We start from the raw sequence: 12295 nt of genomic DNA, 5'->3' as shown, positions 1-12295 counted from the left end.
ATTCCTGAGGCCTTGCACCAGACCACCAGACAGTGCAAAGACATGTAAGAGATCCAGTCTGTTGCAAAAGACAGTGTCAAACCTGCCCCCTCCTCCCTCAGGTACCTGGTCATTCCCACCTGGATGTTGCATGGTCCAGAATATCTCTGATTTGGTCAAGTTATCTGCAGCATTATGCCCCTTTCCTGGCCATTCTGCTCCTCCTAATCTGTTCACTGGGAGGACAAGGTGAGCAACAAAGTAAGTCTTGAGCCTGTACCCACTCTTCAAAAAAATCTAGAATTTTAGTGTGTTATCAGTATCATTTTGGATAAAAAATCCAAAAGGCAGCAACATATGGAATGTTATGAAGAAAATTAATTCTATCATAGCCAGACCCAGTACAATATTTTACAATTGAATTTTCAATTTTGCTATTTGGCACACAATCCTTATTGCAAAACACTTAATCAATAATTCTTCCAGTAGTTCTACCGTTCTATGATATTTCTCTTTTTCTTTCTTACTTTTTTATTTTGTCCCCAAAAATAGTGGTTTACAATTTTGCATCCTGAAAAGCAAATTATAAACTTAGTGTGGAAATTGTCTGTGGTTAATCTGCAGTTTTATTGATCATTATGTTGGTAGCTTATGGCTAGAGTTTTTAAAATAATTTAGTAAGGTAATTTTTTCTCTTTTGAATCGATAAAATGGGACATAGAATTATATACTTTTGTTATAGGTATTGGACCACTATAATATGTTATTGAATTAAATCCACATGCTAGCACCAGAAAACAGGAAATTACTAGCAGGTTGAGAAAATTCTAAGCATGTATCTTGATTTTTATTATGCAGTGTTATTTCAAAAATAATGATTTATTTGTTACACAACTTCTGGCAAAGAACAAAATAATACCACGTGAGTAATTCTAAAGAGCCAATGTTTTAAAATATAAATCATTAAAACCAGTTTAAAACCAAACTAGACAAGCAAAATTTAAAAACAGAAAAAAAATGACAATTTCATAATAACATTGAAATATGTGGTGGCAACAGATTACTGAGATCCAAGAACTTTCATAAGGAAAATAAAGGGCTAAGGAATCCCCCACACATTTTAAATGTTACTAGAATGACAGCAATAAGGGTAGAATGACAGCAGTATGGGTAACACTCAGGAAGGATCTGAAGCATTAGAATATTAGAAAAAATTGTGCATTAGTGTATGTATGAGTCTTGAGGGGGATGTCCCTACAAATCTTGGTACTGAAATGCCAGACAAACAAATATCAGAGACTGCAAGTTCTAGATGAAGTTGGAAGAGTTAAGACCCAAGAACAATTATGCAGATTTATCCCCCTTCTCTCTCAGAAAGAACTGATGTTATAGTTCTATATGAACTGCATAGCCAGAAAATATAGTAGTAAATATGTTGTATAGTAATATCATGAAAAACCTTGATATTTTCATTATTTGGTCACAAATAAAATTGTCTACAACCACTTTAAATTACTGTCTAGGTAAGAGTTGTAGTGAAAAGATTCAATACATAGAAAAAAGTTGCTAAATGTTGATTCAGCAAAATACTACACACACACACATACACACACACACACACACACACTTCTGATATAAGATGTCTAGAAAGTCAAGCAACTGAAGGCAGATACTAATTTCTTTTTAAAAGATAGCATATGAACATAATAAAAAGAAAACAGTAAGAATTTGTATATAAAAAAGAATAAAGCACAGTAAGGACTATAGGTTCTCTAATGACCTAAATAAAAAAAATGAATAAATTCAGCCAAATATGAATGACAGTTTTTTTCTAAGGAGGCAGGAAATATCACAATGTATCTATAAAAAAACCTGTCTATATAAAAAAAAGACTAACATGCAGAAACCATGGACATGTAAGAACATCACTACTGTGATGTTCTTACTTAAACTTAAGTAAGTAATAAGTGCTTAATTTATTACTAAATTAATTAATTAATTAATTAAATAAATAAACCACTTAAATGCTGAATTTATTACTTTTCTGAGGATTATAGCTGATAGCAATAGAAATGTAGTAAGATTGATGTTAACTTCCAAGCTAAAGCAAGAAGAGCATCTATTAAAGAGCAAATGACTGGGTTACATGTGTGCAAATTCACATGGTCTGCTGAAATATGACTTCAAGAATTTTTGAAGTGTTTATGTCTGAAATGCTGGTAGTTATTCATAATCTCTCAAAATAATAATGTCTCTTCTCTTTGATAGCCAGCTAGTGTTATCTATATTGGTTTTTACTAAACCCTTTGATGCATTCACTCATCCTATTGTAATTTTCAGAATTAGTTAATAGCAATTATAATTAAATGGTGTTTGAAAACCATTCATTAGTGTTGAAATTAACTAACATATCTCTCCTTCTCCCCAATATATATGCATTGTAAAAACGAAAATTTTGATGACATTTTTCATTTCAGAAGCAGAAAATTATGTTTTTAAACTTTCATTATGATATCATTTTTTGTTTTAAATATTGAAAAGAAGTAGTTTTTTATATTTTAAAAAAATGTTTTGCATAGAATACAATCCCAGTGCTCTGAAGTGCTGATATTTTAATCTCACTCAAAAAAGACAGGAAAAATAATTTCTGCTTGAACTGAAACAATTCTTTTAAAAAAAGCACAGTTGCTGTGGCTGCAGGGGACTCAAATAAATGCCAAGTACTGGGGAGATGTCATTTCACTAAGAACTAAACTGTTGTTTCCCTATTGAGGAGCTTGTAAAAAAAGCATCTGTTCAAAAGTGTTGATTATGATATCTGTCAAACTATAATATTGATTTTTTACTCTGTTTGACATCTAAATTAAAAGATATATTATAAAGAGAAAATCCATGCAGGAGAAATGCTTAATTGTTTGGGAAAAAAACATCCTTCCAATCGTTATTAGTAATATGCTCCCAAACTGGAAGATTGCTCACTATTGTATCTCAAAGGGGTCTTTTTTATTTCCAGTGTTGTTTACTGGTTTATAATTTTTTTAATGAAATAAAAGAAAAATTTGAAACACTTTGTGTAGCTAGACTAGTTCAGAATTCGCTAAGTGAATAAACCTCTGGTCCATAATATTGATGCATACATTTAAAAACATTTGCCTGGGGAAAAAAAAAAAAAAACAACCAAAAAACCCAAAAATAAAGAAGAGAAGAAATTTCTTTATAAATACTGACTTTCATGTTATAATTTTGCAATAAAATGCCTTAAGGACCAAAGGCATACATGTAGGCCTGTACATATCAGGAAGGAAAGGAATTTATGCACATGAAAATCAAACTCAGCAGTTGTCAGAAAATTAGATATGAATGAGTTATTCTATTTGCTTAGATGAAGGAGAATTAGAATCATAAGGTAACTTTGGAAAAATTTAACGAACAATAAAAAGTAAAAGAATCTAACTTGAAAATTAGTTACACATGCATTTATAGAGTAAACTTTCAGAAAGTATGCTGAAGGTTCCTCAAGCATTTCAAGACACTGAGAATTGTGCCATTGCTGTATAAAAGAGAAAAGATGTTCTGGGAATACTAATGGAAGTATTGCATGAAAGACATGAAAGATGCTATGGTTCTTTCCTGAAAAGATGTGTACAGATTCTGTCATCCTCCCTTCAAAGATGAAAGGACACTGGGGAGTGATATCTTTATTTTATTATGCCTGTATGCATACATACAGACATACATGCTTTTGCAGACCATCCAAACACAAGTGCTCATGTTCCAAAAATGACACGGTGCAATCCAGCTTCAGTCCAAAAAATGTGTTACTACATTGGATGTCAGTGTGATTTAGATAATCAGCCCAGTTTCTCAAGTGTATCATTATGCTGGCAGCACAGGAGGCTTTGAATCAAAGCTCTGCCATGTTGAGCCAGTTTGGACAGACTCAACACACTTGAGTCTCTTTCTGTGAAACACTGCAGATATATTTCCAGGGGTACTGGAAGTGAAAGACAGTAATACTACAAATGAAGTATGAACAGTTTGAAAAAAATGGAAGTAAAGAAAATAACCTTGTCTTTCAAAATAGTTTCATTGAATGAAGAAAAGCAAAAAGTGTAAGTTATAATGAGATTTTGTAAATGTTATTTTAAGGTTCAGTTTGCTAATTTGTTAAAGCGTAGTGAGAAATTCACTGTAAGTTTGTGTCAAAATGTTAGTTTTCTATCTATTATTTCCCTGAAGGCATTAAAACGTGATTTATTGACAAGTCCCAGGCAGCACCTTTTAAACATTTGTTTAAAAATCTGTGTAAAAGACAACAACTAATTGCAACAGGATAGTGGCTGCTTCACTTGCAAACACCCACCTTCAAATCCAAGGCAAAAAGTAATGATTTTCTTTAGTTCTTAAAAACATTGCATGAAAACCTTTCCAGATTCTTGACTTTTTCTGTAAATTCAGTCACAGGTATGTTATGATCCTCAGCTTTGTTCTTTTACAAATATTGACTTTCTACAAAGGTTTCTTCTAGCTACACTAGTCAATAAATAATGGTTAGATTACCTCAAAAGGCTTTTTTCTAGTCAAGCTGTTATTTCATCTGGCTCAGAGTTCCCACTTCTTAATCCCAGTGCATAACTTCCCATTGTTACTCAGGATTTATTTTGTGTATGATTCAAGATAGCAATATGGGCCTAGTTCCAGTCACATATGTTCTAACATAAGTTCAGTGGAAGATAAATTAGTTTAGTTTTCTCAGTTACTTTTTGTTTCCCCCCATGGGAATGCACCACTTTTTTAAGGACTTAATTAAAAAAAAAACAAAACAGAAGCTTGATTAATTTCTGGGTTAAGTCACAGTTCAACCCAGATCACTGAATATCTCACTGTTGAGAGTATTGATTTTGTAGATGTCATAGAATTACAAAGTTATAGAATGCTTTGGATTGGAAGGGACCTTAATGTTCATCTATTTCAAATTTACTTTCCACTTGCCACAGGGACACCTTCCAGTAGACCAGGTTGTTCCAAGTCCTATCCAATCTGGCCTTGAACACTTCAAGGGATAAAGCATTCAAAGTTTCTTGGGGCAACCTGTTCCAGTGCCTCATCAAAGATTTTCTGTCCATTAACACTCATTAACCTGAGGACCTCAGGAACACATTTCTGGAATGAATTTAATATCGGGGTGTGATTTTATAGGTTTCCATTTATAGACAGATAAATTTAAAATAAATCCATTATTTTTCTTCAGTAGAATTTAAATGTCTTCTATGAAAGTTTATTCAGAAGATGCCTGAGTATCTCCAGAATGAAAAATCAAGAAGGGATCAGAAGACATGTGTTTAACTCTTAAAGGATACTAGTGAATGTAGTAGTTCTTTAGCTCAGTAATTTTGGAAGATTTATCTATGTGAATTTCAGTTTGAACAACAACTTTTAAAATAAATTAGTGGACAACACCTTCAAACTTATAAAATGCATATATTTAAATTGAATTATTTTGAAATTCACTTATTTTCATTCCCTTTTGTCTTGTATATGTTGCTAATTTAAGTTTTGTCTGTTTTCAACATGGCCACAGAAAACTGTACTTTGATCTTTTCACCTTTTTTGTTTTACAGTGATATTTTAATCTTATAGTCAGTTCCTTCAAATGGTCTGTTCATCAAGGACTGAAGTCTAGTTAAATTTCAGACTTCTGCAAAGACATATTTTCATTCATGTATCATGTTAGTGTTATCTGTTCAGGGCAGAACAGGGTATATGAAAACTGACATCCCTTTTTGGGGGCTTAAAGGGACTGGGGAGAAAAGTCATTTTGCATGCATGTAAGTTTATCTGCAGCATTATGGTTTCTTCCAGAAACTGGGTTTCCACAGGGGACTATTGCTAAGAACTAGATTTTTATCCACAGGAAAACATTGTTCTACTCTCAGAGATAGTATAATAAAACTGAAGCCAATTTGCTTACACTAGTGTAAAATCTGAGTAAGCAAAGAGGTATCTAAGGAGGTGTAGAGAAATTGCTCTTATAATCATAGAGAACTTGCATGGGGGAAAAAGAAAGATAATTGCCTCAGTTTATTTAGAAAATATAGAAAAACTACAGAAATAAGAGACAGAAAACTGGAGATTTTTATCAGCAATACAGCAAGAGTTATTAAATATCAAGATGGATTCCAGCTTGTAGAGAGGCAAATTTACATTTTAAATTAGATGTCTAATACAGCTGTTGTATTCTGTACTTGAGAATTGATTCAGCATCCTAAACAGAGCAATCTGATGCTGGTTTACATGATTTGAATTGTGACTCCCAGATGTTCTTTAGCTACCATTTCAGCTACTTATGTATGGTGTGACATGTATGTTACATTAATGGAGGCATCTTAATCTACCTAAGGCTTCTTAAACGCTATTAAACCCCTTTATCTAGGTATTTAGAGGCAAGTACGTACATGTGAACTAAGAAAGGAATGTAGCTGTCTGGAATTGCTGTTCTATCAGGAATAAGGCCTCTAACAGTTCCAGGGTCACACCAGTCAGACAAGAGGAAGTGTTGACTCAAATACCTCAATGTCACTAGTCGTAAGTTTAACTAGTGAAGCCCATGTCAGTGTCTAAGTTACTGCTGCAGTAGAAGTAACTTTGTAGTACTTTTCAGTAGTGTAAGAAAGAGAATTTAGTTATATTTGTCAAGTTCTGCTGTATCTCATTTACTTTCCAGATACTGCTCCAGGAAAGCATAAATTTCTGTTGTCAGAATTATCATCTTACAGATGACTTCTTGAGAGCATTCCACCTAATGGTGTATGTTCTAGAAAGTGAATCGTGTCATTGGACTCATGCCTAGCCAATTACATTTGAATGCTAAATTTAGATCTAAAACCTGGTGATGAGCCCACCTCAAGCCTTAATTCTTCAGCCAGATCTTTGGCATTCAAGTTACTAAAACTGGATGTATGAATTTTAATCAGCTAAAATTTTCTGTGATAAATTTTACCATCTAGACTACCTAACAGACAAAAGATTACGTACCTAACACAGTATAGATAATGGTTAGGTTCTTACATTTATCATAAAACATTTTGGTTTATTCTTTGTATTTTAAAGCAGTTAAATGTTAAAAGAAGCCACTTAGAAAAGCAAGACTTGCAAGATTTTCATTAATTAATAAGTTGGGACTTTTATCTAAAATTTGTTGTATCTGTGGATGGCATCCAGAGAGGAGGTACTTTTAAAGTAATGGGTAATTTTGAATGAATCTGTAAAAAAAAAAAAAAAAAAATATTAAGATGGAAGTAGTTTAGGCTCTTAGTTCCATGTTCTTCCTAGCTCATTTCCACTTTCTTAAGCTGCTAGGTATAGTGCTTATTCTTCACACAGTGGAAAGAAAATTGAATTAGTTGACAGAGTTGATTTACTTGGAGCAATTTTATACTGTGTATTAAACAAATGAAGAAAATGGATTAAAATGCACTTTCCAGTGTTTTTCAGATCTACTTTAGTGCACAGCACTAGTAATTACTTGATTAAAATCAAATCTGACATGTTGATAATATTTTAATTAGTAATACTTCTGTGACTTGCTGAGAGGTGACATGCTAATTTTGGCATGCAGCTTGAGAGACTGGCTGGGAAGCAGATGGAGATAAGTTGCAGGATGGTCTCCCTCCTGCTTTCCACTTTTATGATCTCTGGTAAAATTAAGCTTCTTTGGTAGGGCTGGAAAAGGTGGTATGAATTCTCATTCTCGGAAAATCATCAAGCTTTGCCTTTCTAATTTACTTTAGAATTTGTCAGTACAACAGAAATCTGTGGAACACCTATATAGCTAAGAATGTTTATAGAATTATAGAGTAGTATTATTTGGAAGGGACCTTTAAAGATTGTATAGTGCAATGCCCCTGCAATGAACAAGACATCTTCAACTACATCAAGTTGCTCAGGGGCATGTCCAACCTGATCTTAAATGTTTCTAGGGATGGGGAATTTAACACCTCTCTGGGCCACCTGCTCCAATATTTCAATACCCTCTCAAAAAAAGTTATTACATATATCTAAATCAATCTTCTTTCAGTTCAAAACCATTACCTTGTCCTATAGCAAAAGGCCCTATTAAAAATTTGTTATCATTTTTCTTGTAAGCCCCTTTAAATACAGAAAGGCAACAATGTGATCTCCTTACCTTCTGTTCTCCTGGTTGAACAATCTCAGCTCTCTGACTTTTCTCATATGAGAGAGTTCTAGTCATCTGATAATATTTGTGGCCCTCCTCAGGACCCACTCCAACAGGTCCGTGTTTTTCCTGTATTGAGGGCCCCAAAGCTGGATGCAACGTTCCAGGTAGGATCTCACAAGAGCAGAGGGGCTCTCCTTCCCTCTCCCTGCTGGCCATGCTGCACTGGAAGCAGCCCTGGATACAGTTGACTTCCTGTGCTACAAACACACATTGACAGTTCATATCCAGTTTTCATCTACCAACATTCCCAAACCCTGTAGTCCTGCAGGACTATTATCAATCCCTCTGTCACCCAGCCTGTCCCAATACTTGAGTTTCCCTGACCCAGGTGCAGGACTTTGTACCTGGCCTTGTCAAACCTCATGAGATTCCCATGAGGAATTCCTATGATGGAAGGCTAGGAGGATTGTTCAGCCTGGAAATGAAAAGGTTTTGAGGTAACAACACTTCTCCAAACAAAAGAAAAATCTTTGTTTTCAAGATAATTTAAAAGGAAGGTCTATAAATGCCTTGACTAGATGTTATAGGTATTCTCTCTCTGCTGAGGTGTTGGGCTTATTCATCTTTGTTCAGGAATGAGGTCTTTGCAGATGAAGTTTAGTTTCAGTTTGGGAACTTCAAGCACAGTACAGCAGGCTCATGACTCTATTATGGAATGGCCCTATTATGTCATGATAATTTTACTTTTTTGTCAATTGGAATTTTTTTCCCACTTATTTTATGCATGTAAATTATTTTCCTTTAAATTATTTGTTTTCATTTGTTCTTCAAAGTATATTATTATCTTTCTCATCCCCTACTACCCCCTCTACATTTACATTCCTATTTGCAATAAATTGTGTATACATTCATGAGCTGATTTTTGACTGCATTTCTGTTAGAGATAAATGACAGAGTGGAAATATTTTTAATGCAATAAACTACTACTACTTTCTGTTTCCAAAAAGGACTATTAGAAAATGACAGGCATTTGAACATAAACCAGTCTGGTAACTAGGTAGAAGGGCCAAATTAAATCCAACAATTTTATGAAGCTAAAAGAGTATCTATGATTTTAATTAACTAAGGAAACCAGACGCAGTTTTTCAGACTCATAATAACCGGTAACTCCAGAGGCAAGTATAACAAAGGAATTGAGGTAAGTCAGTGACTATCATTAGACTTTAGTTAAATTACAGTTCCACAGCAGTATAAGTTGTCAGGAACAGGCCTTAAATAATTGTTGTGCTGACATTAACTTTATACATTGAAATTAGGTACTGCAGAGACTTTACAGTGGCCTTCAGCATGGCCACACAGAGAGAAGAATTGCTCCTGGTTTTGATTTTAGCACAGCAAAATTGTAGAGGTAAGCATGACAGTGCTGGTAGAAGATGTCATTCTAATTGTAGCATAACTTTTGGCTGTGGGGGCTTTCGTCTGTATTATGTGCTGAATCCTTGAGCAATTTGAGGGAGCAGGCATGATATAATCTAATAAAAACAATTGAATAGATAGAAAATGGAGCCTGCTCTGGTTAATTTTAGTAGCAAATGTCTGAAGAGAACAATGAAACACAGAGAGAAAAGAATAATTTTCTACTGTTTCTAAAGTGTTGCAGGAAAAAGAGTGCTACAGAGGAACTATTTTCTGTTAGAGGTTTTATATTCTAACAGGAAAGAAAACTTATAATGTATTATTTTTCAAGTTGATTTACTTAGTTATGAAGTCTAAAATATACAGATAAAATCTGCAAAATGTATTCTTAAAATGATGATAATTTTGAACACATTTCAAAAATAAAAATGTCATAAAATTTGAATTAGGATGCCTGTTTTCACTGACATCCTTGAAAAATTAGATCTTGTTCTTAATATAGATATTTTATGAACAAATTTGCATAGCAATAAAGAGTTCTATTAACAAACTCCTTGTATTGGTTGACCTCTTAAAATTAGTCAAGTGCTATTCCAAAAAGAAAAAAAGACATCATATAATATGAATATTAATATACAGTAATTTTAACTATTTACTATGACAGAGAAGAGATGGATTTGTAGCTTCTCAGTTTCATTGATGAAGATTTATTACAACCGTCAGTGACTTACATTGAGAAAGAATCAAGTTAAAATTAATACTACTTTTAATATAAAATAAGGGACTAAAATCAGATATAGGGAAGGAAACTTTTCATGAACATTTAAATATTAAACATTAAGGAAAATTCTCTATATTATTAATTTTTGAATACAACTAGAGATTCTTTACCCATTTTGCTGTTAAGTAGAGAGAGCTGTTGAAGACATATTAAATATTCAAGAAATATATTAAACACATTTATTATATTAACTACATTAAAACTATTATAGATGTTATTTTTGATAATTGATATTTAAATACATTTAATCATAAATATATTTATGACTATATGTATTTGTCTGTATGCATATATAAACACACACCTTTATATGTATGACATATATATCTCAAATATATTAGCACACAGAAGACAGTTAGGAAATTTCTGATAGAAATAAACTTGACAGAAGGAAAAAAAAAAAAAACTTGTTTAAGGACTTAAAGAGAACAGTTGCATGTCTCAAACACTGTTAAGGCTGCAGAAGGAGTTTGCCATGAGACAGGCACAGAAGGGAGTGACAGGATGGTGCTGATTCCAGGCCTGGCAGAGGTGAGATCTGGTTAGCACTGCCTGGGTACTGCAGCCAGACAAATATCCCCACTGTGACAAAATTTGTAAAGAAGCAGCTGCTCGCATCACAACACACATCACCAGTCAAACAAAGATCAACACAAGTTATGGGACAGATAGCATCTGTACCCCCCATGCCAAATTATCCTTCTTGGATACCTGGAATCTAAATCTTGGACTGTAAATTAAGAAGAAGACAAGAATTGAGATGATATGAAAGTGGTACAATTGTCCAAGGGTTACTTCAGACTAAAGGTGTGGTTAACGAACCTAGGGGAGAAGAATGTATCACTAACAAGAGACAAAAAGAAAGAATTTATGGGCCACAAGAAAAACCAACTCAACAGCTGTGCTGAAATCATCTCAGAATGGGCAAAAAGTAATTCCAGCTGGGGGAGACCAGAGTCACTAACTATTGACTCAGGAAACCCATGGACTCAAAAGAAAAGAAAGAATGAGCATGCAGAGTGATTAGCATTAGAGTTGGCAGAATAATTTAATCAAGAGTAGGAGAACTGTGTGGGCAATAAACATTAGTTCCTCTGTTGACTAAAACGTATAAATAGTGAAAAGTTTTGATCAGCCTTGGAACCCCCCACCACTGAGAAGCCCAGTGTGAAGACAAACCAATAGGACACCACTAGATCCATGGATGGTAACTTTTCTGCTTAATCCATCTGTCTCTCCCCTCCACAACCTTTCTATTTCTATCTCTCTACCTCACCTTGTTTTGTTTAATAATATCCATACTACTGACTTTGTCTTATGGCCTTGTTTGCACCTTAATTCAGGCAGAGGCATTTCTTGGTAAATGGATCTTAACAACTTGATCACTGAATTTTCTTGCTTTGTTATGCCTAACACTACTAAAGGCATCCATTTTTGTCTGGAGGAACCAATGCACATTGAAAGACCATACAATAGTGTAGGTCTATTAGCATTTCTCATGAAAAGAAACTTCTTGGAAAGAATATTTGAGATTTTTTAGATGAAGCATAGTGTGCATTTCTTAAATGTCTTTGGGACAGCTCTACATAGTTTTTACATTAGATACATCTAAAGAAATTATGAAATAAGAAAGAAAAATAAAAATAATAAAATATAAAAAAAAAATTTAAGCAATAACTGCTTGGGTAGGAAGGAGAAAAGGACCAATAATAACATCAAATATTTCAGTAGAATGAAATCTGAAGCACCTGGGAAGAAATAAGTCCATGCACGAGTACACGAGTACTGGGAAGCAGCTGGAGAAGAGAAGAACTCAATGATGAGAAAATTGAAAATTAGCCAGTAATTAATTATTGCAGAAAAAGAGGGCAGCAATTTCCCAGGCTCCACTAGAAAGAACATTGTCAGGAAATTGTGGGAGTTAATTATTCCCCTTAACT

The sequence above is a fragment of the Parus major genome, chromosome 1 (genome assembly GCF_001522545.3).
Source record: "Parus major isolate Abel chromosome 1, Parus_major1.1, whole genome shotgun sequence".
Taxonomy (NCBI): Eukaryota; Metazoa; Chordata; class Aves; order Passeriformes; family Paridae; genus Parus; species Parus major.
This window is presented reverse-complemented; position numbering follows the sequence as displayed.